At 39.0% G+C, this 7,766-nt stretch overlaps 1 non-coding gene across 1 annotated transcript; it reads left to right on the top strand.

Moving 5' to 3' along the window:
* The first annotated feature begins 7,383 nt into the window (after nucleotides 1-7,383).
* Trnap-ggg10 (transfer RNA proline (anticodon GGG) 10) lies at nucleotides 7,384-7,458 on the top strand. Its single transcript has one exon. It is a non-coding gene; the product is annotated as a tRNA-Pro (tRNA).
* Nucleotides 7,459-7,766: the final 308 nt, after the last annotated feature.

Raw genomic sequence — 7,766 nt, 5'->3', positions numbered from 1 at the left:
TAAATTTTATAGTTAATGCTCTTGAAACAAGCATTGATTTATTGATGTCAAGCGTTCAAAAAAAGTTCTATATGCTTGCCGACAACAGACCATGCTCACTGAGGAACTTTCTCAACCAAGATACCAAATTGGCAAAACAAATGAAGAAAACAAACCAGACCAACCAAGATGTCAGTGCATTAGTTACCTTTCTTGCCATTGTGATAAGAAGAATCTTATAGTAGGAAGGATTTACTGGCTTAGAAGACAGAGCCCATCGTAACAGAGAAGGCAAATGTCAGCAGAAGGATTATATGGATGTGGATCAAGAAGCAGAGGGAAAATATCATCACTCATTGGCTGTCCTTCTTTCCCCTTATTATTTAGTCTATGATCGCTGCAATATGGGTCTTCCCTCTTTAGTTAAACCTTTCTAGACACACCAAAAGAGTGTTGCACTAATCCCATCTCTTTCTTATCAGATCAAGTTGGCAACCCAAACTAACCATTGAAGTCAATATAAGAGGTTTATGAATTTTATTCAGTAACAGAATTGTTTGTGTTTTATCAATTTATCTGTTGTTTTTCTTTCTCACTCCTCTTTCATGTGTAATATTTTCCTCTTCAGTTTGTGTCATTGATAGATTGCAATAGCTTAGATTTTTTTTTATTTTGCAACCACTCCTCCATAATACTGCTGTTCCACATTTTTAAAAGTGCTAACTAAGTTATATCTTTAAAGTGTTGGTATGCTTTGCCTTCTATTTTCTCAGTGAGAAAAAGTTTTAAGGAATATAATTTTAATTAAATTCTTTTAATTTAATTCTGCCTTTAAAAGAACGAGACATTACCATTTGTGACAGAATGGCCAAAGTCATTGTAGGGAGTGAGATATAGTGAAACAGGTGAGGACAGATGTAACATGGTAACATTTATATGTGAAGAGCAAACAAAAAATAACAATTTAGGAAACAAAGAAATGAACAAGCTAAACTTATAAACAACTAAAGTTGACAAACAGATAAACTAAACTCATGAAAAAGTAGCCCCATAAAAACAGAAAATAGGATTGTTGCCATGGTCTGGATGATGGTAACTAAGAAAATATTGGTAAAGAACAAATACCTGTAGTATTGTAGTGAAAAAGAATCTCTAAGTTCAGTGTACAACATACACAGGTAACCATAAATAATATTTTACTGATCAGAAAAAATTTACTGAAATATTATATTTTGTTTTACATACCCATATGGTAGCTTCAGACAGTTCAAAATGGGATGACTATAATAATTATTTCATATTACCAAAATAACTCTTGTGTTGTTCTGAGAAACATTTATAAGAGTTGAGTAAGTGTAGTTTAGTACAATGAGTCCTTTGCCATACCCACAACGTATAATGCTTTTCTTTTTGGAGGGGATTATATTGTAATTATACCATTTTCTCCTTCTCTTTCCTTCCTCCAAGCCCTCTTATATACCCTTCGTTTCTCTCAAATTTATGCCTCTTCTTAATCAATTATTATATGCACATATGTATATTATATATATACATATAAATATTATTTATTTCCTAAATATTATTTGCTCAGTTTGTATAATGCTACCTGTTTGTATATTTTCTGGGCTGAATGGCACTGGAGGACCAACTGGAGTGTTATTCCTTGGGGAAGTCCATTTTCCCCCACAAAATCTCACTTCACCTTTCCTTAGTTGCCTGTGGTTCTTTGAGTAGGATTGCAGGACCTTCCCACACATCTCAACAAGTCCATTGGTGGTGTCCTTGGTCAGTTCATGCTTAGGCAGTTAACTTTAATGTCTTTATAGATAGCATATCTCCTTAGAGGCTACCTAGCTGTGGCAGCAGCGACATTTTCTGAGTATCTTTGCTACTTGAGTTACTTGAGCCATTTAACTGCTGTATGGATGTCATATAACAACTGGATGCGCTCATATAAAGGGCTGATCCTACCAACTGTGAAAGGGCCCACAGTGATTAGCTTTGTTCTGATTGGTCTTCTCAAGCTGTACCCAGGGCTGATGTATCTAAATGGAAATGGCATGTGTGAAATACAACTATTTCTACATAGAGATCAAGAACGCCTATGAACTATTACATTTTCCTACATTATACTAGGTGAAATACAGTTTTCCATATATAAAACTTTATATAAATATTTTCTAAAATATATTTTGATTTCAACACTTTCTTTATATAATAACCATATCAAATCCAGCTACTTGTAGTCCTTTTTTTAATCCCTTACCATTAGTTTTTAACATCTAGGGAAAATTACAGCATATCAGTATGCCTCACTGATAGTGAATAGAAAATGTCTTTTTACTTTCACATATTTGTAACTTTCAACCTGCTTATATAAAATTGAATTGCTTACCACTTGCCAGGTTTCCACAAATGTTGATATCAATTGCTGTTTTGTACAAAAGTAGACTAGTATGTCATTTCAAAATCATATGCTCTGATATCATAATTATAAGCCACTGAATCCATCTCTTTATTGGAAATGTAAAAGTTCAACACCAAGTAATAAATGTGAGCTTGAAAGTAAGCCATTCATCTAAGAATCATTACTTCCTAACTCTCAAAGAAAAAAAGCTATTATAAACTGCTTAAATATTTATTCGACATTATGATCTGAGATATGTAGCTGCATAGTGTTAACTATGTGTTTGTAAAGTCTTACAGAACAGTATACTGGAGAAACTTTTAACAGATCTAGCAACTAAAATCAGCAGTGTTGTAGAAATTTTAGTATGTTTGCCTGACATTTTAGAGGTCTTATGGAGAACCGAAAATTCCTACAAAGTCGAAGTAAGATGCCTAAGCTTATCAGGTTATAATTTCATGCTTTGTAGCAAATCCTTCAAGTTTCTTCCTGGTAGGTGGTAAGTGGTTCAAACATGGATGATCTGGTTGCCGCCCTCACGGAGAGCTCAAAAGCAGCCCCCCAGGAGCAACTTCAGCCAGGGGACCAGAGGTAAGACCAACTTTTCTGCTCCAAGTGAACTGCCTGGTGGATTCAGGACATGCAGAGGCAAAATTCCTCTGGGACCAGACACTTCTGGTTTTTAGCTGGAGCCAGAACCTCTCTGTTCCCGGACCACAGCTCCCTGCTCCCAAACCCCATGGGAGAGAGAGCTCACCGCCCAGACAGGGAGTCACTCCTGAGACTGCAGAGCGGGAGAGGCCACCAATATTGCCCACCCCTGCCCACATCCCTGGCCCAAGAGGAAACTGTATAGGGCCTCTGGGAAACGGAAGATAGGGACGTTCATGCAGCAGGTACCGTGCAGACCAGACACTGCCTGGACCTGGAGGGACCCAATCAATAGCTCCCTGCACCCAATCCCCTGGGAGGGAGAGCTAAACCTTCAGAGGGGCAGACACGCTTGGGAAGCCAGAAGAGACTACACTCTGCCCACATTTCTGACTCCAGGGGAAAACATTTAACACCATCTAGGACACTGATGCATGGGGGTCCCGGGAAAAGGCAACACTGGCCCTCCTGGTTGCTGCCCTCACGGAGAGCTCAAAAGCAGCCCCCCCAGGAGCAACTTCAACCACGGGACCATAGGTAAGACCAACTTTTCTGCTCCAAGGAGCTTGCCTGGTGGACTCAGGACACAGGCCCACAGGAACGGCTGAAGACCAGTAGACAGGAAAGACTACACACCTGAAAAAAGAACACTCTGTTCCCATAACTGGCTGAAAGAAAACAGGAAAACAGGTCTACAGCACTCCTGACACACAGGCTTATAGGACAGTCTAGCCACTGTCAAAAATAGCAGAACAAAGTAACACCAGAGACAATCTGATGGTGAGAGGCAAGCACAGGAACCCAAGCAACAGAAACCAAGACTACATGGCATCATCAGAGCCCAATTCTCCCACCAAAACAAACACGGAATATCCAAGAAATATCCAGAAAAGCAAGATCTAAATGTAAAATCATATTTGATCATGATGATGGAGGACTTTAAGAAGACATAAAGAACTCCCTTAGAGAAACACAGGAAAACATAAATAAACAAGTAGAAGCCTGAAGAGAGGAATCACGAAAATCCCTGAAAGAATTCCAGGAAAACACAATCAAACAGTTGAAGGAATTAAAAATGGAAATAGAAGCAATCAAGACAGAACACATGGAAACAACCCTGGATATAGAAAACCAAAGAAGAGACAAGGAGCCTTAGATACAAGCATCACCAACAGAATACAAGAGATAGAAAAGAGAATCTCAGGAGCAGAAGATTCCATAGAAATCATTGACACAACTGTCAAAGATATTGTAAAACAGAAAAAGCTACTGGTCCACATACAGGAAATACAGGACTAAATGAGAAGATCAAGCCTAAGGATAATAGGTATAGAAGAAAGTGAAGACTCCCGGCTCAAAAGACTAGTAAATATCTTCAACAAAATCACAGAAGAAAACTTCCCTAACCTATCTAATCCACCATGACCAAGTAGGCTTCATCTCAGGCATGCAGGGATTGTTTTATATATGGAAAACCATCAATGTAATCCATTATATAAACAAACTGAAAGAACAATACCACATGATCATTTCATTAGATGCTGAGAAAGCATTTGACAAAATTCAACACCCCTTCATGATAAAAGTCCTGGAAAGATTAGGAATTCAAGGCCCATACCTAAACATAGTAAAAGCCATATACAGCAAACCAGTTGCTAACATTAAACTAAATGGAGAGAAACTTGAAGCAATCCCACTTAAATCAGGTTCTAGACAAGGCTGCCCACTCGCTCCCTACTTATTCAATATAGTTCTTGAAGTTCTAGCCAGAGCAACCAGACAACAAAGGAGATTAAGGGGATACAGATTAGAAAGGAAGAAGTCAAAATATCACTATCTGCAGATGATATGATAGTATATTTAAGTGATCCCAAAAGTTCCACCAGAAAACTACTAAACCTGATAAAAAATTTCAGCATAGTGGCTGGGTATAAAATTAACACAAATAAATCAGTAGCCTTCCTCTACACAAAAGAGAACCAAGCCGAGAAAGAAATTAGGGAAACAACACCATTCATAATAGTCCCAAATAATATAAAATATCTCGGTGTGACTTCAACTAAGCAAGTAAAAGATCTGTATGATAAGAACTTCAAGCCTTTGAAGAAAGAAATTGAAGAAGACCTCAGAAGATGGAAAGATCTCCCATGCTCATGGATTGGCAGGATTAACATAGTAAAAATGGCCATTTTACCAAAAGCAATCTACAGATTCAATGCAATCCGTATCAAAATACCAATCTAATTCTTCGTAGAGTTAGACAGAACAATTTGCTAATTCATCTGGAATAATAAAAATCCCAGGATAGCTAAAGCTATCCTCAACAATAAAAGGACTTCAGGGGGAATCACTATCCCTGAACTCAAGCAGTATTACAGAGCAATAGTGATAAAAACTGCATGGTATATGTACAGAGACAGACAGATAGACCAGTGGAATAGAATTGAAGACCCAGAAATGAACCCACACACCTATGGGCACTTGATTTTTGACAAAGGAGCCAAAACCATCCAATGGAAAAAAGACATCAGTCTCAGCAAATGGTGCTGGTTCAACTGGAGGTCAGCATATAGAAGAATGCAGAACTATCCAATCTTATCACCCTGTACAATGCTTAAGTCCAAGTGGATCAAGGACCTCCACATCATACCAGATACACTCAAACTAATAGAAGAAAAAGCAGGGAAGCATCTCGAACACATGGGCACTGAAACCGCAAAGGTTCTGTAAGGCAAAGGACACTGTTGTTAGGACAAAATGGCAACGAACAGACTGGGAAAAGATCCTTACCAATCCTACAACTGATAGAGGGCTATTATCCAAAATATACAAAGAACTCAAGAAGTTAGACTGCAGGGAGACAAATAACCCTATTAAAAATGGGGTTCAGAGCTAACAAAGAATTCACAGCTGAGGAATGCCGAATGGCTGAGAAACACCTAAAGAAATGTTCAACATCTTTAGTCATAAGGGAAATGCAAATCAAAACAACCCTGAGATTTCACCTCACACCAGTCAGAGTGGCTAAGGTCAAAAACTCAGGTGACAGAAAATGCTGGCGAGGATGTGGAGAAAGAGGAACACTCCTCCATTGTTGGTGGGATTGCAGACTTGTACATCCATTCTAGAAATCAGTCTGGAGGTTCCTCAGAAAATTGGACATTGAACTACCTGAGGACCCAGCTATACCTCTCTTGGGCATATACCCATAAGTTGCCCCAACATATAACAAATACACCTGCTCCACTATGTTCACAACAGCCTTATTTATAATAGCCAGAATCTGGAAAGAACCCAGATGCCCTTCAACAAATGCCCACAGAAATGTGGTAGATCTACACAATGGAATATTACTTAGCTATCAAAAATAATGACTTTATGAAATTTATAAGCAAATGGATGGAACTGGAAAATATCATCCTAAGTGAGGTAACCAATGCACAGAAAAACACATATGGTATGTACTCGTTGATAAGTGGATATTAGCCCAAATGCTCGAATTACCCTCGATGCACAGAACACATGAAACTCAAGAAGGATGACCAAAATGGGAATGCTTCACTTCTTCTTTAAAAGGGGAAGAAGAATACCCTTGGGAGGGAATAGGGAAGCAAAGTGTAGAACAGAGGCAGAACGAACACCCATTCAGAGCCTGCCCCACATGTGGCCCATACATATACAACCACCAAACTAGATAAGATGGATGAAGCAAAGAAGTGCAGACCAACAGGAACCGGATATAGATCTCTCCTGAGAGACACACCCAGAATACAGCAAATACATAGGCGAATGCCAGCAGCAATCCACTGAACTGAGAATGGGACCCCTGTTGAAGGAATCAGAGAAAGGGCTGGAAGAGTTTGAAGGGGCTCGAGACCCTATATGAACAACAATGCCAACCAACCAGAGCTTCCAGGGACTAAGCCACTACCCAAAGATTATACATGGACTGACCCTGGGCTCCAACCTCATAGGTAGCAATGAATAGCCTAGTAAGAGCACCAGTGGAAGGGGAAGCCCTTGGTTCTGCCAAGAATGAAGCCCCAGTGAATGTGATTGTTGGGGCGAGAGCGGTAATGGGGGGAGGATTGGGAAGGGAACACCCATAAAGAAGGGGAGGGGGAGGAGTTAGGGGGATGTTGGACCGGAAACCGGGAAAGGGAATAACAATCAAAATGTAAATAAGATATACCCAATTTAATAAAGATGGAAAAAAAAGCATAAAATTTACCTAAAAAAAACAAAAACAAAAACAAAAGAACCTAACACGGATGATTATTATTGTTCCTAATTATTTTGTAATGTAACTTGACATTATTCACACTATTAGAAACAATATTTTAGGGGTTGGGGATTTAGCTCAGTGGTAGAGCGCTTGCCTGGGAAGCGCAAGGCCCTGGGTTCGATCCCCAGCTCCGAAAAAAAGAACCAAAAAAAAAAAGAAATAATATTTTATTTAACGTTTTAGATTATTTGATTTGGTTTTACATATCAAAAATAAAATCTTTTGGGCCAGTCTAGATTTTTGCTATGTGTTTTATGGAATGAATCGGCCCTGACTTAAAGATTCTAAAAGAGGCAACATTTCTCATATGATTTGTCTGCATTAGAATCTGGATTCCACCTAGGAGATATCTAGTGATTTAAGTCTGAGTCTTTCAGAAGTCTGTGATCTAAGGTTTGGTCAGCGTAACAAGGCGTGGTGTAGGGGTTGGGGATTTAGCTCAGT

Source organism: Rattus norvegicus, chromosome 14, assembly GCF_036323735.1.
Source record: "Rattus norvegicus strain BN/NHsdMcwi chromosome 14, GRCr8, whole genome shotgun sequence".
In the NCBI taxonomy this organism is placed as follows: Eukaryota; Metazoa; Chordata; class Mammalia; order Rodentia; family Muridae; genus Rattus; species Rattus norvegicus.
This window is presented reverse-complemented; position numbering and strand designations above follow the sequence as displayed.